The sequence below is a fragment of the Cherax quadricarinatus genome, unplaced genomic scaffold (assembly GCF_038502225.1).
Source record: "Cherax quadricarinatus isolate ZL_2023a unplaced genomic scaffold, ASM3850222v1 Contig378, whole genome shotgun sequence".
In the NCBI taxonomy this organism is placed as follows: Eukaryota; Metazoa; Arthropoda; class Malacostraca; order Decapoda; family Parastacidae; genus Cherax; species Cherax quadricarinatus.
Genome location: NW_027195404.1, coordinates 60,149 through 81,217, shown reverse-complemented (window position 1 = coordinate 81,217; position 21,069 = coordinate 60,149). Strand labels below are relative to the sequence as shown.

At 39.1% G+C, this 21,069-nt stretch overlaps 1 protein-coding gene across 1 annotated transcript in view; it reads right to left on the bottom strand.

The window, feature by feature from the left end:
• Positions 1-21,069, bottom strand: part of LOC138851344 (uncharacterized) — an 86,948-nt gene that overhangs the window by 47,905 nt on the left and 17,974 nt on the right. The gene's annotated exons all lie outside the window — the stretch shown is intronic.

The window sequence follows — 21,069 nt, the reverse complement described above, 5'->3', positions numbered from 1 at the left end:
ACTAGAACATCAGTTTACTAAGAAATACACCCAAACAAATGCGATTTTCGCGATTTTTTTTTTTTTGAGACGGGGGGCCGGCCGGCACTCCAGGCCGATATCTTGCAAGTAACTTATTTACCTAAAGTCCATAATTCTTCCTTTATTACTTAATTAAATGGAATAATATTCACAGAAATTGTAGAATAATGATTTCTCTATTTTCCCCCATTTCATTTTTGGAAATATTCCAAATACTTTCGGAGTTATGTGGGAGTAAAGGGCAGATTTTTTTGCAACTTCGAGGAACTAACAAACTTTATTTTTTTTGTGAAATAAAGATAAGTTATTTAGAGGAAAGATTCTGAGGTAAATTAGTATAAGCATTGTTTTCTCGGCACCAAGTGTCAAAACAACCTTACGTAGTCCCATATAAGAATAAATTTGGGCACAAGGGCATTTTCAGTAAATCAGTCTTTTCTCAGTTGTTGTTTGAGGTATATTTTTGATAAATATTTTCAAGAAAGAGTGAAAACACTTTGTCTTGTGCACCAAAACTGGAGGAAATCGGACAGTAAACAAAAGAGTTACAAAATTTGCCCTAGCGCTCAATAAGACACAGTATAGAGAACAAGCTTTTATTAAGATGTTGTGCTCAGAGTAGAGCTTTATAAATTTTATGCAAGTTATACCCAGAGTGAAATATTGTCCCAAAGTATATTGTTCTGTATAGTGTGTCTTCATAGCCATACCTGCTGGGATTTTGTTTATATCTCTGGGACAAGTCTTGTACAATTACTGCACAAGCTAAGCTGCTGTTTGTTTTAGTATACTCCCATCCTAAGGTAGCTCATAATTTACAAGCAACTCAGATTACATTAGGTAAGTAAGCAACCTGTACAATACTTGTCTTACAGTATAATATACAGTAAAACTTCAATATAATGAACCCCTATGTAATGAATTTCAGATATAATGGACAAAATAATTTACTAGACAAATATTTGAGGACTAAGCCTGCTGCATCAGGATTTTGTTAGAAGTAGTGTATGTGTCCAATGGACCACATCCATTGCAGCAGGGTAATTCCATGTCAAGTGGACCAGGGCTCCCACCTCATCATCACAGATTTTGATGAAACTTGGAATGCTAGATCCAAACTAACTTTGATAAAGTTTCAGAAAATTTCCCTCTTTAATTTAAAAAAAAAATCAAAATATTTCGAGCACTGTGCGAGTGAACGTAGATTTATGTTTGGACAGTTTAAGAGTTAACACCATGTCCCGACTGAAATTTCGGCAATTTCAAATCACAGTATCTCACTCAATCACAATAAATGAAACTTTGCTATCTTACACAATTTCTTACACATAATCCAGTTGAACTATTATGGATTCACATTTTTTTGAAACTGACATATTGATTGAGCCTTAAAGTGGGGCAAATATATCAATGCATCAAAAAAAAAAATGTCAAAGTTTAGCCTTCCCTGGCTTGTGTAATAATAAACAGATCACCATGAAATTTTGTTTACCATTTTGTGACATAACCTTGTTACAAATATATAATTTCAACTTGGGAAAATGCTCCATTCTTCTTAAATTTAAATTTTCACATTTTTTTAAAGTAGAAAATAGGGTATTTTCAATGAGCTTTTGCAAAGAAGGGAGTCATCTTGTAATATTTTCAAACTGTGTCCATTAGAAAGAGCATGTTTTAACCCTTTGAGGGTCGACAGGCCCTCTCCAAAACTCGTTCTCAGGGTCGGCCAAATTTAAAAAAAAAAAAATTATTTTCTCTTATGAAAAGATAGAGAATCTTTTCCCGATCATAAAGACACCAAAAGTTTGAAATTTGATAGAAAACTTACGGAATTATGCTCTCGCAAAGTTAGCGGTCTCGGCGATGTTTACGCATCGGCGATTTTGCCCACTTTGAGCCCCATTTTCGGCCAATTTCACTGTACTAGTCGACAAAAAACATGAATATTTCGCTAGAACTCCATTTTTTCTATCGAATGGATGCAAGAAACCACTCATTTATGAAATTCAACTATCCAGTACAGTGGTCAGAATTTAGCAATTTTGCCAATTTCACACAAATTTCAAAAGATGCCAATTTCGGAATAGGGTCCAGAATAAACAAGAAAGACATTCCTGGCACTAAAATGACATTTCCTCTAGTCATTAGTCATGTCTCAAGTCCCCTCTTATATTCTTTTGCTTCACACTTTGAATTTTTATTTTCACAAAAAATATAAGATTTACTGTTATGCAGACTACTGCATTAGTGTAAAAAATGGTATAAATATTATTGGTGCACTTGTAAAAGAATATTAGACTCACCAGTTGACGTGTATTGCACGCTTGGCACGATTTGTTTACTTTTGAAGTTTGGTAAAAATCGAACATTTCTGCTACTTTGAGCTCAATTTCAAGGCACCTTTCTTTGTAAAACCAGTCAAAATCATCTCAATTTCTGTAATATGTCTTCCATTCTATAAAATGAGACCAAGAAAACTAGAATACAACAATAAATACCATACGAAAATACACTGCAAAGTCGCTGATTTATTCAAAAAAAATGGTCAAAGTTTTTTTTTTCTCATTATGCACTGTGTGCTGCAGGATTTTTTTTAGACTGTGCACACTGACCACATAGACCCATTCTTTCATATGAAGGCCTACCAGCTTTCTCCCACTAGATTTGAGGCCGCTAGAATTTATGAGTACTAGTACGTCAAAAACCCCTACGCGTAAAACGTACTAGTACGACGAAAACCCTCAAAGGGTTAAACAATCTAAAAAAGTTGCTTTACTTTTTCATCACACTCACATAATGTCCAAAAAATAAGGGTCAGAGTTCAACATATTACATGCTGATAAACAAAATTCTTGTAACACGTGTCATTATTCATCTTCTAAAAGAATAAGTTCTATGTTTTTAGGTAAATTAATTAGACTCTCCTCACTTACCGACTGAGTTCCATTTCTAAGACCACGTTAGTATACGAATTTGTCACTAATCGAGGAATCACCCCTTACTCATACTTCGAAAAGTCACCACCCAAAATTAAAACATTCAGCTTTATGTTTGCTGTGAAAATCCTTTCAATCCATTCAATATTAACCCTTCGGGGGTTGGCAGGACCTCTCAGAGACTTGTTCTCAGGGTTGGCCAAATTTAAAAAAAAAAAAAAAAGTTTTTTCTTATGAAAAGATAGAGAATCTTTTCCTGATTATAATGACACCAAAAGTATGAAATTTGATGGAAAACTTACGGAATTATGCTCTCGCGAAGTTAGCGGTCTCAATGATGCTTACGCATCAGCGATTTTGCCCACTTTGAGCACTATTTTCGGCCAATTACAGTGTACTAGTCGACAAAAATCATAACTATTTTGCTAGAAGTCCATTTTTTCTATCGAATGAGTACAAGAAACCACCCATTTACCAATTTCAACTCTCCAATAAAGTGGTCACACTTTAGCAATTTTGCCAATTTCACACAAATTTCAAAAGATGCCAATTTCCGAATAGGGTCCAGAATAAACAAGAAAGACATTCCTGGCACTAAAATAACAAGTTCTCTGTTCGTTAGTCACATCCCCAGGCCCCTCTTATATTTCTTTGGCTTTCCACTTTGAATTTTTATTCTAACAAAAAAAAAATAAGATTTACTGTTATGCAGACTATTGCATTAGTGTAGAAATGGTATAAATAATATCAGCGCCCTTGTGAAAGAATATTAGACTCACCAACTGATGTGTATTTGACGCTTGGCATGATGTGTTTACTTTTGAACTTCGGTAAAAATCAAACATTTCTGCTACTTTGAGCTCAATTTCAAGGTACTTTTCATTGTAAAACCAGTCAAAATCATCTCAATTTCTGTAATATGTCTTCCATTCTATAAAATGAGACCAAGAAAACTAGAATGCAACAATAAATACCATACAAAAATGCAGTGCAAAGTCGCTGTTTTAATCCAAAAACACAAAGTTTTTTTTTCTCATTACGCACTGTGTGCTGCAGGATTTTTTTTATACTGCGCACACTGACCACATAGACCCATTCTTACATATGTAGGCCTACCAGCTTTCTCTCACTAGATTTGAGGTTGCTAGAATTTAGGCGTACTAGTACGTCAAAAACCCTGGGTCGTAAGACGTACTAGTACGTCCGAAACCCTCAAAGGGTTAATGGTGATACAACATGATATAAGTCAATAACTTACGTCCAAGATATTTCAGGAAATGCACACGTAGCTGATTACTTTGGAAAAAGAAATTCAAGAAAATATCACTTTTTTCAGTCTTTGCATTGGCGCATAATGCATAACGTTTTCTCTAATGATCGCAGTTACTTTTTTGCACTTCTATTTTGTATTATTGGGTGCACAATAAAGTACAAATTTATAGACAAAATACGTAGTCTCACAGACTGATTGATACTTAGACCCATCACTAACCATTATACCACGAACTTCTTTTGTACTTCTTCCATTTTCCTCTTCCAAGTGCTGAGGGGTGCACAATAAAGCTAGTGTGCTGAGTGGCTGAAGGAAGGAGAATGAGATGCTTGATGTTGAGATGCTGCGCTGCCCGTTTCCACGATCCAATTTCTCGTACAGCATACAATAGTAGTAAAGTTCGACTTACGACCATTTCGACTTACAACCGCTTTCTCGGAATCGAACTCGGTCGTAAATCGGATGGTAGGTATGTGTGTGTGTATATATATATATATATATATATATATATATATATATATATATATATATATATATATATATATAATATACATATATATATACAGTGGACCCCCGTTTAACGATATTTTTTCATTCCAGAAGTATGTTCAGGTGCCATTACTGACCGAATTTGTTCACATAAGGAATATTGTGAAGTAGATTAGTCCATTTCAGACCCCCAAACATACACGTACAAACGCACTTACATAATTGGTCGCATTGCGAGGTGATCGTTAAGCGGGGGTCCACTGTATATAAATGTATATGTATATATATATATATATATATATATATATATATATATATATATATATATATATATATATATATATATATATATATATATATATATATATATATTTTTTTTTTTTTTTTTTATTATCACACTGGCCGATTCCCACCAAGGCAGGGTGGCCTGAAAAAGAAAAACTTTCACCATCATTCACTCCATCACTGTCTTGCCAGAAGGGTGCTTTACACTACAGTTTTTAAACTGCAACAATAACACCCCTCCTTCAAAATGCAGGCACTGTACTTCCCATCTCCAGGACTCAAGTCCGGCCTGCCGGTTTCCCTGAACCCCTTCATAAATGTTACTTTGCTCACACTCCAACAGCTCATCAAGTATTAAAAACCATTTGTCTCCATTCACTCTCAAACACGCTCACGCATGCCTGCTGGAAGTCCAAGCCCCTCGCACACAAAACCTTCTTTACCCCCCCTCCAACCTTTCCTAGGCCAACCCCTACCCCACCTTCCTTCCACTACAGACTGATACACTCTTGAAGTCATTCTGTTTCGCTCCATTCTCTCTACATGTCCGAACCACCTCAACAACCCTTCCTCAGCCCTCTGGACAACAGTTTTGGTAATCCCGCACCTCCTCCTAACTTCCAAACTACGAATTCTCTGCATTATATTCACACCACACATTGCCCTCAGACATAACATCTCCACTGCCTCCAGCCTTATCCTCGCTGCAACATTCATCACCCATGCTTCACACCCATATAAGAGCGTTGGTAAAACTATACTCTCATACATTCCCCTCTTTGCCTCCAAGGACAAAGTTCTTTGCCTCCACAGACTCCTAAATGCACCACTCACCCTTTGCCCCTCATCAATTCTATGATTCACCTCATCTTTCATAGACCCATCCGCTGACACGTCCACTCCCAAATATCTGAATACATTCACCTCCTCCATACTCTCTCCCTCCAATCTGATATCCAATCTTTCATCACATAATCTTTTTGTTATCCTCATAACCTTACTCTTTCCTGTATTCACTTTTAATTTTCTTCTCTTGCATATCCTACCAAATTCATCCACCAATCTCTGCAACTTCTCTTCAGAATCTCCCAAGAGCACAGTGTCATCAGCAAAGAGCAACTGTGACAACTCCCACTTCATGTGTGATTCTTTATCTTTTAACTCCACGCCTCTTGCCAAGACCCTCACATTTACTTCTCTTACAACCCCATCTATAAATATATTAAACAACCACGGTGACATCACACATCCTTGTCTAAGGCCTACTTTTACTGGGAAATAATTTCCCTCTTTCCTACATACTCTAACTTGAGCCTCACTATCCTCGTAAAAACTCTTCACTGCTTTCAGTAACCTACCTCCTATACCATACACCTGCAACATCTGCCACATTGCCCACCTATCCACCCTGTCGTATGCCTTTTCCAAATCCATTAATGCCACAAAGACCTCTTTAGCCTTATCTAAATACTGTTCACTTATATGTTTCACTGTAAACACCTGGTCCACACACCCCCTACCTTTCCTAAAGCCTCCTTGTTCATCTGCTATCCTATTCTCCATCTTACTCTTAATTCTTTCAATAATAACTCTACCATACACTTTACCAGGTATACTCAACAGACTTATCCCCCTATAATTTTTGCACTCTCTTTTGTCCCCTTTGCCTTTATACAAAGGAACTATGCATGCTCTCTGCCAATCCCTTGGTACCTTACCCTCATGCATACATTTATTAAATAATTGCACCAACCATTCCAAAACTATATCTCCACCTACTTTTAACATTTCTATCTTTATCTCATCAATCCTAGCTGCCTTACCCCCTTTCATTTTACCTGCTGCCTTACCCCCTTTCATTTTACCTGCTGCCTTACCCCCTTTCATTTTACCTGCTGCCTTACCCCCTTTCATTTTACCTACTGCTTCATGAACTTCTCCCACACTCACAACTGGCTCTTCCTCACTCCTACAAGATGTTATTCCTCCTTGCCCTATACACGAAATCACAGCTTCCCTATCTTCATCAACATTTAATAATTCCTCAAAATATTCCCTCCATCTTCCCAATACCTCTAACTCTCCATTTAATAACTCTCCTCTCCTATTTTTAACTGACAAATCCATTTGTTCTCTAGGCTTCCTTAACTTGTTAATCTCACTCCAAAACTTTTTCTTATTTTCAACAAAATTTGTTGATAACATCTCACCCACTCTCTCATTTGCTCTTTTTTTACATTGCTTCACCACTCTCTTAACCTCTCTCTTTTTCTCCATATACTCTTCCCTCCTTGCATCACTTCTACTTTGTAAAAACTTCTCATATGCTAACTTTTTCTCCCTTACTACTCTCTTTACATCCTCATTCCACCAATCGCTCCCCCTCCCTCCCGCACCCACTTTCCTGTAACCACAAACTTCTGCTGAACACTCTAACATTACATTTTTAAACCTACCCCATACCTCTTTGACCCCATTGCCTATGCTCTCATTAGCCCATCTATCCTCCAATAGCTGTTTATATCTTACCCTAACTGCCTCCTCTTTTAGTTTATAAACCTTCACCTCTCTCTTCCCTGATGCTTCTATTCTCCTTGTATCCCATCTACCATTTACTCTCAGTGTAGCTACAACTAGAAAGTGATCTGATATATCTGTGGCCCCTCTATAAACATGTACATCCTGAAGTCTACTCAACAGTCTTTTATCTACCAATACATAATCCAACAAACTACTGTCATTTTGCCCTACATTATATCTTGTATACTAATTTATCCTCTTTTTCTTAAAATATGTATTACCTATAACTAAACCCCTTTCTATACAAAGTTCAATCAAAGGGCTCCCATTATCATTTACACCTGGCACCCCAAACTTACCTACCACACCCTCTCTAAAAGTTTCTTCTACTTTAGCATTCAGGTCCCCTACCAGAATTACTCTCTCACTTGGTTCAAAGGCTCCTATACATTCACTTAACATCTCCCAAAATCTCTCTCTCTCCTCTACATTCCTCTCTTCTCCAAGTGCATACACGCTTATTATGACCCACTTTTCGCATCCAACCTTTACTTTAATCCGCATAATTCTTGAATTTGCACATTCATATTCTCTTTTCTCCTTCCATAACTGATCCTTCAACAGTACTGCTGCCCCTTCCTTTGCTCTAACTCTCTCAGATACTCCAGATTTAATCCCATTTATTTCCCCCCACCGAAACTCCCCTACCCCCTTCAGCTTTGTTTTGCTTAGGGCCAGGACATCCAACTACTTTTCATTCATAACATCAGCAATCATCTGTTTCTTGTCATCCGCACAACATCCACGCACATTCAAGCATCCCAGTTTTATAAAGTTTTTCTTCTTCTCTTTTTTAGTAAATGTCTACAGGAGAAGGGGTTACTAGCCCATTGCTCCCGGCATTTTAGTCGCCTCATACAACACTCATGGCTTACGGAGGAAAGATTCTTTTCCACTTCCCCATGGTCAATAGAAGAAATAAGGAAGAACAAGAGCTATTTAGAAAAAGGAGAAAAACCTAGATGTATGTATATATATATATATGCATGTGCATGTCTGTGAAGTGTGACCAAAGTGTAAGTAGGAGTAGCAAGATATCCCTGTTATCTAGCGTGTTTATGAGACAGAAAATGAAAACCAGCAATCCTACCATCATGCAAAACAGTTACAGGTTTCTGTTTCACAGTCATCTGGCAGGACGGTAGTACTTCCCAGGGTGGTTGCTGTCTACCAACCTACTACAATATATATATATATATATATATATATATATATATATATATATATATATATATATATATATATATATATACATAGAGAATATGAATGTGTAAATTCAAGAATTATGTGGATTAAAGTAAAGGTTGGATGCGAGAAGTGGGTCATAATAAGCGTGTATGCACCTGGAGAAGAGAGGAATGCAGAGGAGAGAGAGAGATTTTGGGAGATGTTAAGTGAATGTATAGGAGCCTTTGAACCAAGTGAGAGAGTAATTGTGGTAGGGGACCTGAATGCTAAAGTAGGAGAAACTTTTAGAGAGGGTGTGGTAGGTAAGTTTGGGGTGCCAGGTGTAAATGATAATGGGAGCCCTTTGATTGAACTTTGTATAGAAAGGGGTTTAGTTATAGGTAATACATATTTTAAGAAAAAGAGGATAAATAAGTATACAAGATATGATGTAGGGAGAAATGACAGTAGTTTGTTGGATTATGTATTGGTAGATAAAAGACTGTTGAGTAGACTTAAGGATGTACATGTTTATAGAGGGGCCACAGATATATCAGATCACTTTCTAGTTGTAGCTACACTGAGAGTAAAAGGTAGATGGGATACAAGGAGAATAGAAGCATCAGGGAAGAGAGAGGTGAAGGTTTATAAACTAAAAGAGGAGGCAGTTAGGGTAAGATATAAACAGCTATTGGAGGATAGATGGGCTAATGAGAGCATAGGCAATGGGGTCGAAGAGGTATGGGGTAGGTTTAAAAATGTAGTGTTAGAGTGTTCAGCAGAAGTTTGTGGTTACAGGAAAGTGGGTGCAGGAGGGAAGAGGAGCGATTGGTGGAATGATGATGTAAAGAGAGTAGTAAGGGAGAAAAAGTTAGCATATGAGAAGTTTTTACAAAGTAGAAGTGATGCAAGGAGGGAAGAGTATATGGAGAAAAAGAGAGAGGTTAAGAGAGTGGTGAAGCAATGTAAAAAGAGAGCAAATGAGAGAGTGGGTGAGATGTTATCAACAAATTTTGTTGAAAATAAGAAAAAGTTTTGGAGTGAGATTAACAAGTTAAGAAAGCCTAGAGAACAAATGGATTTGTCAGTTAAAAATAGGAGAGGAGAGTTATTAAATAGAGAGTTAGAGGTATTGGGAAGATGGAGGGAATATTTTGAGGAATTGTTAAATGTTGATGAAGATAGGGAAGCTGTGATTTCGTGTATAGGGCAAGGAGGAATAACATCTTGTAGGAGTGAGGAAGAGCCAGTTGTGAGTGTGGGGGAAGTTCGTGAGGCAGTAGGTAAAATGAAAGGGGGTAAGGCAGCTGGGATTGATGGGATAAAGATAGAAATGTTAAAAGCATGTGGGGATATGGTTTTGGAGTGGTTGTGTGGTGACGTGTACTTAGCTCAGTGGTGACGTGTACTTAGCTCAGTGGTGACGTGTACTTAGCTCTGTGAAGACCTGTTTGTGAGCTCTTGAGTGGTGACCTGTACTTTGAGTGCTGACCTGTACTTAACTCTGTGAAGAAGTGTCTTGTTTGCTCCCGTGGACTGAACCAAGATGCCCTCCATCGAGCAACTTTACCAGCAACTTAAGGAAGAATTGAGGGCAGCGAAGATGGAGATACGGCGACTGACCGAAGAAAACAAGAGGATTCGTAGTAGTCCTCCTGTTTCGAGTCCTCAGGTCAAGAAGGGATCGTGGTCAGTGGCTGGACAGCAGGGGACGACGAAGTTGACGATCAAGAAGACGAATGGAAAGCCAGAAACGATGAAGAAGAAAGAGACTGCTGTGGAAACTCCCGTGGAAACCTCCAACGCATTCTCGGTGCTACCCGACGAATGTGAGTCTACTGCTGGGATCGTCACGACGAACGACAACAAGGAAGGTAAGAATATTGTTGTTGTTGGGGATAGCCAGGTTAGATACATGGATAGGGCATTCTGCGTGAAGGACAGGAGTAGGAGACAACGGGTATGCTTTCCTGGGGCTGGGATGGAGGACATTGTTAGCCGGCTTGACAACATCATGAACGGTAATGGGATCAATCCTATTATTTGCCTCAGTGCTGGAGGCAATGATGTTGGCAAGCGTAGAAGTGAGGATTTAGTTAGAAAGTTCAGGACAGCTATAGACATGATTAGGAAGAAGGGGGGGCGCCCTGTTATATGTGGCATTTTGCCAAGAAGAGGTGTTGGTAATGAATGGTTGTCCAGAGCAATTGGTATTAATTGTTGGCTGGATAAACACTGTAAGGATAATGCAGTACCATTCATTGACAACTGGGACAACTTCTATGGCCTAAATGACATGTATGCCAGGGATGGGGTTCACTTATCCAGGGCAGGTGTGGGTTTTCTTGCTAACTCAGTTGAGGGGGTTGTTAGGACTTTAAACTAGGATTAGTTAGAGGTATGGGTTTTTGCAGGAAAACTGTGAAGTCGCAGGGTAGTAATATGAGTACTAGGAGAACTAGTAATAGGCAAAATGAGGTGGATATTGGAAAGCCAGTGGCACTAATTGACAAGGACAGTAATAGGTTTAGTGGAATAATAGAAAAAAGCAGGAAGGGTAAAGAGAGAGGAGGGTCATTAAAAGTTTATTACACAAATAGTCGCAGTGCTAGGAATAAGATGGGCGAGTTGAGACTAGTTGCTAGTGCAGGTGACATAGATGTATTTGCCATTACTGAGACGTGGTTTAATTCAAAAAGTCGGGACATGCCTGCAGAATGTCACATTCAGGGTTTTAAATTGTTCCAAGTAGATAGAAGTATCGGGAAGGGGGGTGGGGTGGCATTGTATGTCCGAGATCGCTTGAACTGTTGCATAAAAACGGGTATTAAGTCTGAAGTAACACATACAGAGTCTGTTTGGATAGAATTTTCAGAGGGGCATGAAAAATTAATTTTAGGTGTGATATACCGTCCCCCAAACTTAGATAGGGACCAAGGGAGACTACTATGGGAGGAAATTGTTAGGGCCACAAGGCACGATAATGTAGTAATTCTAGGAGACTTTAACTTTAGTCATATTGATTGGAATTTCTTGACTGGGAATTTAGAATCATACGATTTCTTAGAAGTAGTTCAGGATTGTTTTTTGAAGCAGTTTGTGACAGAACCTACAAGGGGAAATAACCTGCTTGACTTAGTTCTGGCAAACAATGAATCCCTTGTTAATAATTTAGAAGTTTCAGAGGAACTGGGTGCTAGCGACCACAAATCAATTACATTTAGAATTGAATGGAAGTATGATAGTAGGGATAACTCAGTAACAGTCCCAGATTTTCGCTTAGCAGATTACGATGGGCTTAGAGAACACTTATCATCTGTTGACTGGGGTAACGAAGAGAGCTATCAATATGACAGTTTTCTGAACACAATACATGCTGCTCAAAGAACGTTTATCCCTTATAAGGAAATTAGATCAAATAGAAATGACCCAAAATGGATGAATAATAGGCTGAAATATCTACTAGGGCATAAGAAAGGAATTTATAGGCGTATCAAAAGAGGCGAGGGTCATCTTATGAATCAGTATATTGACATTAAGAGGGACATTAAAAAGGGGATAAGAAAAGCTAAAAGGGACTATGAAATTAAAGTTGCTAGGGATTCTAAAACTAATCCAAAAAGTTTTTTCCAGGTATATAGAACAAAAGTCAGAGATAAGATAGGTCCCCTTAAAAATAACTATGGGCATCTTACTGACAAAGAGAATGAAATGTGCTCGATTTTAAATAATTATTTTCTCTCGGTTTTTACACAGGAAGACACTAATAATATTCCGGTAATTAATTTTTATAGTGGATCAGAAGAAGATAAATTATGTAACATCATAGTCACTAGTGAAATGGTTGTGAAGCAGATAGACCGACTGAAGCAAAATAAGTCGCCGGGTCCTGATGAGGTTTTTTCAAGGGTTCTTAAGGAATGCAAAATGGAAGTCTGTGAACCATTAACTAATATTTTTAATTTATCTCTTCAAACAGGTGTAGTGTCTGATATGTGGAAGATGGCTAATGTAATTCCTATTTTTAAAACAGGGGACAAGTCGTTACCGTCAAATTACCGCCCAATAAGCCTGACCTCAATTGTAGGCAAGTTGCTAGAGTCAATTATAGCTGAGATTATAAGAAGCCATCTCGATAAGCATAGCTTGATTAATGATACTCAGCATGGATTCACAAGAGGCCGGTCTTGTCTAACTAATTTATTAACTTTCTTCAGTAAAGCTTTTGAGGCTGTTGACCACGATAAAGAATTTGATATTGTTTACTTAGATTTTAGTAAGGCATTTGATAGAGTTCCGCACCAAAGACTGTTGAAGAAAGTAGCAGCTCATGGCATTGGGGGAAGGGTGCTCTCGTGGATCGAGTCATGGCTCACAGACAGGAAGCAGAGAGTGTCCATAAATGGGGTTAAATCCGAGTGGGGATCAGTAACAAGTGGCGTTCCACAGGGATCAGTCTTGGGCCCGTTGTTGTTTATAATATATATCAATGATCTTGATGAAGGAATTGCTAGTGATATGAGCAAATTCGCCGATGACACGAAGATAGGTAGGATAATTGATTCAAACGTAGATGTTAGGGAACTTCAGGAGGATTTAGACAAACTCTACTCTTGGTCAGAAAAGTGGCAGATGCAGTTCAATGTAGATAAATGCAAGGTTCTGAAGCTCAGGAGTGCCCATAACCCTAGCACTTATAAGTTAAATAATGTAGAACTTAGCCATACAGATTGCGAAAAGGACTTGGGGGTTATGGTAAGCAGCAACCTTAAACCAAGACAGCAATGCCTAAGCGTACGTAATAAGGCAAATAGATTACTGGGATTTATATCAAGAAGTGTAAGCAACAGAAGTCCAGAGGTCATACTGCAGCTTTATACATCATTAGTAAGGCCTCACCTAGATTATGCAGCTCAATTCTGGTCTCCATATTACAGAATGGACATAAATTCGTTAGAAAACATTCAGCGTAGGATGACTAAATTAATACATAGCATTAGAAATCTTCCTTATGAAGAAAGATTGAAGACTCTTAAGTTACATTCACTTGTTAGACGAAGAATGAGGGGAGACCTGATCGAAGTGTATAAGTGGAAGATAGGTATTAATAAAGGGGATATTAACAAGGTCTTGAGGATATCTCTCCAAGAGAGAACCCGCAGTAATGGATTTAAATTAGATAAGTTTAGATTTAGAAAGGACATAGGAAAGTATTGGTTTGGAAATAGGGTAGTTGATGAGTGGAACAGTCTACCTAGTTGGGTTATTGAGGCTAGGACTTTGGGTAGTTTCAAATTTAGGTTGGATAAGTACATGAGTGGGAGGGGTTGGATTTGAGTGGGACTTGCACATCGGAGCTTGTTTCTTGGGTGGCATTGAAAATTGGGTTGGGCAAATGTTTTGTTAGTGGGATGAATTGTAAAGGACCTGCCTAGTATGGGCCAACAGGCCTTCTGCAGTGTTCCTCCTTTCTTATGTTCTTATGTTCTTATAAAGGCAAGAGTTTTTACGAGGATAGTGAGGCTCAAGTTAGAGTATGTAGGAAAGAGGGAAATTTTTTCCAAGTAAAAGTAGGCCTTAGACAAGGATGTGTGATGTCACCGTGGTTGTTTAATATATTTATAGATGGGGTTGTAAGAGAAGTAAATGCGAGGGTCTTGGCAAGAGGCATGGAGTTAAAAGATAAAGAATCACACACAAAGTGGGAGTTGTCACAGCTGCTCTTTGCTGATGACACTGTGCTCTTGGGAGATTCTGAGGAGAAGTTGCAGAGATTGGTGGATGAATTTGGTAGGGTGTGCAAAAGAAGAAAATTAAAGGTGAATACAGGAAAGAGTAAGGTTATGAGGATAACAAAAAGATTAGGTGATGAAAGATTGGATATCAGATTGGAGGGAGAGAGTATGGAGGAGGTGAACGTATTCAGATATTTGGGAGTGGACGTGTCAGCGGATGGGTCTATGAAAGATGAGGTGAATCATAGAATTGATGAGGGAAAAAGAGTGAGTGGTGCACTTAGGAGTCTGTGGAGACAAAGAACTTTGTCCTTGGAGGCAAAGAGGGGAATGTATGAGGGTATAGTTTTACCAACGCTCTTATATGGGTGTGAAGCGTGGGTGATGAATGTTGCAGCGAGGAGAAGGCTGGAGGCAGTGGAGATGTCATGTCTGAGGGCAATGTGTGGTGTGAATATAATGCAGAGAATTCGTAGTTTGGAAGTTAGGAGGAGGTGCGGGATTACCAAAACTGTTGTCCAGAGGGCTGAGGAAGGGTTGTTGAGGTGGTTCGGACATGTAGAGAGAATGGAGCGAAACAGAATGACTTCAAGAGTGTATCAGTCTGTAGTGGAAGGAAGGCGGGGTAGGGGTCGGCCTAGGAAACGTTGGAGGGAGGGGGTAAAGGAGGTTTTGTGTGCGAGGGGCTTGGACTTCCAGCAGGCATGCGTGAGCGTGTTTGATAGGAGTGAATGGAGACAAATGGTTTTTAATACTTGACGTGCTGTTGGAGTGTGAGAAAAGTAACATTTATGAAGGGATTCAGGGAAACCGGCAGGCCGGACTTGAGTCCTGGAGATGGGAAGTACAGTGCCTGCACTCTGAAGGAGGGGTGTTAATGTTGCAGTTTAAAAACTGTAGTGTAAAGCACCCTTCTGGCAAGACAGTGATGGAGTGAATGATGGTGAAAGTTTTTCTTTTTCGGGCCACCCTGCCTTGGTGGGAATCGGCCAGTGTGATAATAAAAAAAAAAATATATATATACAGTGGACCCCCGCATAACGATCACCTCTCAATGCGACCAATTATGTAAGTGTATTTATGTAAGTGCGTTTGTACGTGTATGTTTGGGGGTCTGAAATGGACTAATCTACTTCTCAATATTTCTTATGGGAACAAATTCGGTCAGTACTGGCACCTGATCATACTTCTGGAATGAAAAAATATCGTTAACCGGGGGTCCACTGTACATATATAATATATATATATATATATATATATATATATATATATATATATATATATATATATATATATATATATATATATATATATATATATACAGTGGACCCCCGGTTAACGAACTTTTTTCATTCCAGTAGTATGTTCAGGTGCCAGTACTGACCGAATTTTTTCCCATAAGGAATATTGTGAAGTAGATTAGTCCATTTCAGACCCCCAAACATACACGTACAAACGCACTTACATAAATACACTTACATAATTGGTCGCATTTGGAGGTGATCGTTCAGCGGGGGTCCACTGTATATATGTCGTGCCGAATATGTAAAACTGGTCAATTAACAAGAACTCATTTAAAATTAAGTCCTTTTTGAAATTTTCTCTTATACGTTTAAAGATATATTTTTTTCATTACTGTTAATGTAATTTTTTTTAATTTTGCACCAAAAGGAACTTAGAAAACTTACCTAACCTTATTATAACAAGAGCAATTTATTTTAGCCTAACCCAACTAAATATACTTTAGATTTGTTTACAATAATTTAATACTAAACAAACTCTGTGAAATATATTTTTTTCGTTATGTTCAGAATGATTTTGGCGAAATTATTGCATACACAAATTTTCACTTGTCCTATATGGCAAGATGAGCGTTGCTATTTAAGCCAAGATAGCAAGTTCTGCCTATTCGGCACGACATATGTATATATATATATATATATATATTTTTTTTTTTTTTTTTTTTTTTTTTCAACAAGTCGGCCGTCTCCCACCGAGGCAGGGTGACCCAAAAAAGAAAGAAAATCCCCAAAAAGAAAATACTTTCATCATCATTCAACACTTTCACCACACTCGCACATTATCACTGTTTTTGCAGAGGTGCTCAGAATACAACAGTCTAGAAGCATACACATATAAAGATACACAACATATCCCTCCAAACTGCCAATATCCCAAACCCCTCCTTTAAAGTGCAGGCATTGTACTTCCCATTTCCAGGACTCAAGTCCGACTATATGAAAATAACCGGTTTCCCTGAATCCCTTCACTAAATATTACCCTGCTCACACTCCAACAGATCGTCAGGTCCCAAGTACCATTCGTCTCCATTCACTCCTATCTAACACGCTCACGCACGCTTGCTGGAAGTCCAAGCCCCTTACCCACAAAACCTCCTTTACCCCCTCTCTCCAACCCTTTCGAGGACGACCCCTACCCCGCCTTCCTTCCCCTATAGATTTATATGCTTTCCATGTCATTCTACTTTGATCCATTCTCTCTAAATGACCAAACCACCTCAACAACCCCTCTTCTGCCCTCTGACTAATACTTTTATTAACTCCACACCTTCACCTAATTTCCACACTCCGAATTTTCTGCATAATATTTACACCACACATTGCCCTTAAACAGGACATCTCCACTGCCTCCAACCGTCTCCTCGCTGCTGCATTTACCACCCAAGCTTCACACCCATATAAGAGTGTTGGTACTACTATACTTTCATACATTCCCTTCTTTGCCTCCATAGATAACGTTTTTTGACTCCACATATACCTCAACGCACCACTCACCTTTTTTCCCTCATCAATTCTATGATTAACCTCATCCTTCATAAATCCATCCGCCGACACATCAACTCCCAAGTATCTGAAAACATTCACTTCTTCCATACTCCTCCTCCCCAATTTGATATCCAATTTTTCTTTATCTAAATCATTTGACACCCTCATCACCTTACTCTTTTCTATGTTCACTTTCAACTTTCTACCTTTACACACATTCCCAAACTCATCCACTAACCTTTGCAATTTTTCTTTAGAATCTCCCATAAGCACAGTATCATCAGCAAAAAGTAACTGTGTCAATTCCCATTTTGAATTTGATTCCCCATAATTTAATCCCACCCCTCTCCCAAACACCCTAGCATTTACTTCCTTAACAACCCCATCTATAAATATATTAAACAACCATGGTGACATTACACATCCCTGTCTAAGACCTACTTTTACCGGGAAGTATTCTCCCTCTCTTCTACACACCCTAACCTGAGCCTCACTATCCTCATAAAAACTCTTTACAGCATTTAATAACTTACCACCTATTCCATATACTTGCAACATCTGCCACATTGCTCCTCTATCCACTCTATCATATGCCTTTTCTAAATCCATAAATGCAATAAAAACTTCCCTATCTTTATCTAAATACTGTTCACATATATGCTTCAATGTAAACACCTGATCTACACATCCCCTACCCACTCTAAAACCTCCTTGCTCATCCGCAATCCTACATTCTGTCTTACCTCTAATTCTTTCAATTATAACCCTACCGTACACTTTTCCTGGTATACTCAGTAAGCTTATTCCTCTATAATTTTTACAGTCTCTTTTGTCCCCTTTCCCTTTATATAAAGGGACTATACATGCTCTCTGCCAATCCCTAGGTACCTTCCCCTCTTTCATACATTTATTAAACAAAAGTACCAACCACTCCAACACTATATCCCCCCCTGCTTTTAACATTTCTGTCATGATCCCATCAGTTCCAGCTGCTTTACCCCCTTTCATTTTACGTAATGCCTCACGTACCTCCCCCACACTTACATTTTGCTCTTCTTCACTCCTAAAAGATGGTATACCTCCCTGACCAGTGCATGAAATTACTGCCTCTGTTTCTTCCTTAACATTTAAAAGTTCCTCAAAATATTCTCGCCATCTACCCAATACCTCCATCTCCCCATCTACTAACTCCCCTACTCTGTTTTTAACTGACAAATCCATATTTTCCCTAGGCTTTCTTAACTTGTTTAACTCACTCCAAAATTTTTTCTTATTTTCATTAAAATTTCTTGACAGTGCCTCTCCCACTCTATCATCTGCTCTCCTTTTGCACTCTCTCACCACTCTCCTTACCTTTCTTTTACTCTCCATATACTCTGCTCTTCTTATATATATATATATATACAGTGGACCCCCGCATAGCGAACTTAATCCGTGCAAGAGGGCTGGTCGTTATGCGAAATGTTCGCTATGCGAATTAATTTTCCCCATAAGAAATAATGGAAATAAAATTAATCCGTGCAAGACACCCAAAAGTATGAAAAAATTTTTTTTTTAACACAAAAAAATGTTAATTTTAGTACACACAAACTGAAAAAGGCATGCACAATTACATGACACTTACTTTTATTGAAGATCTGGTGATGATTGATGGGATGGGAGGAGGGGAGAGAGAGTGTTAGTGTTTAGAAGGGGAATCCCCTTCCATTAGGACTTGAGGTAGCAAGTCCTTTTCTGGGGTTACTTCCCTTCTTCTTTTAATGCCACTAGGACCAGCTTCAGAGTCACTGGACTTCTTTCGCACAACATATCTGTCCATAGTGGCCTGTACCTCTCGTTCCTTTATGATTTGTCTAAAGTGGTTCACAACAGTGTCATTGTAACAGTCACCAGCACGGCTTGCAATAGCTGTGTGAGGGTGATTTTCATCAAAAAAGGTTTGCACTTCAAGCCATTTTGCACACATTTCCTTAATCTTTGAAGTAGGCAATTCCTTCAATTTCTCTCTCCCCTCCTTTGAACCAGTTTTCCCAGGTCTGGCCTCTTGCTCTTGAAGTTGATCTATCAGCTCATCAGTGGTTAGTTCTTCATTGTCCTCCTCCACCAACTCTTCCACATCCTCCCCACTAACCTCCAACCCCAAGGACTTCCCCAATTCCACAATTGATTCCTCAACTGGTATACTACTCCTCTCAGGGTTAGCCTCAAACCCTTCAAAATCCCTTTTGTCTACACATTCTGGCCACAGTTTCTTCCAAGCAGAGTTCAAGGTTCTCTTAGTCACTCCCTCCCAAGCCTTACCTATAAGGTTTACACAATTGAGGATATTAAAGTGATCCTTCCAAAACTCTTTTAGAGTCAATCGAGTGTCTGTGGTCACTTCAAAGCACTTTTGAAACAGAGCTTTTGTGTACAGTTTCTTGAAGTTGGAAATGACCTGCTGGTCCATGGGCTGCAGGAGAGGAGTGGTATTAGGAGGCAAAAACTTCACCTTAATGAAGCTCATGTCCCCATAAAGTCGCTCTGCCACGTCTGTAGGATGACCAGGGGCATTGTCTAACACCAGGAGGCACTTAAGGTCTAATTTCTTTTCAGTTAGGTAATCTTTCACATTGGGGGCAAATGCATGGTGTAACCAGTTATAGAAAAATTCCCTAGTGACCCATGCCTTACTGTTTGCCCTCCACAGCACACACAAATTATCCTTGAGGACATTCTTTTGCCTGAACGCTCTGGGAGTTTCAGAGTGATACACTAATAAAGGCTTAACTTTGCAATCACCACTAGCATTGGCACACATCAACAAAGTAAGCCTGTCTTTCATAGGCTTATGTCCTGGGAGTGCCTTTTCCTCCTGAGTAATGTAGGTCCTGCTTGGCATTTTCTTCCAGAACAGGCCTGTTTCATCACAATTAAACACTTGTTCAAGTTCCAGTCCTTCAGTTTCTATGTACTCCTTGAATTCATGCACATATTTTTCCGCCGCTTTGTGGTCCGAACTGGCAGCCTCACCATGCCGTATCACACTATGGATGCCACTACGCTTCTTAAATCTCTCAAACCAACCTTTGCTGGCCTTAAATTCACTCACATCATCACTAGTTGCAGGCATTTTTTTAATTAAATCGTCATGCAACTTCCTAGCCTTTTCACATATGATCGCTTGAGAGACGCTATCTCCTGCTAGCTGTTTTTCATTTATCCACACCAATAAGAGTCTCTCAACATCTTCCATCACTTGCGATCTTTGTTTCGAAAACACAGTTAAACCTTTGGCAACAACAGCTTCCTTGATTGCCGTTTTCTTGCCCACAATAGAAGCGATGGTTGATTTTGGTTTCTTGTACAACCTGACCAGGTCGGTGATACGTACTCCACTTTCATACTTATCAATGATCTCTTTCTTCATTTCAATGGGTATTCTTACCCTTTGAGGTGTAGGGTTGGCACTAGAAGCTTTCTTGGGGCCCATGGTCACTTATTTTCCACAAACAGCACCGAAAACACTGTAATAATACGAAATATTCCGAGTGTATGCTTGAATGTTACCGCGGAGGCTGGCTGGTAAACAATGGGACGGGCGGCACATGTGAGGCTGGCTGAGGGCGCACATTGGACGCGTCTCGGACGAAGGTCGCTGAGCGGGTTTTTGTCCACTATGCGGGGCAAAATTTTAGCGAACAAAGCGTTCGCTATGCGGATTGTTCGCTATGCAAGGCGTTCGCTATGCGGGGGTCCACTGTATATATACTGTACAGTGGTCCCCCGCTTTTCGTAGTTCCCGGCAATCGTAAAAT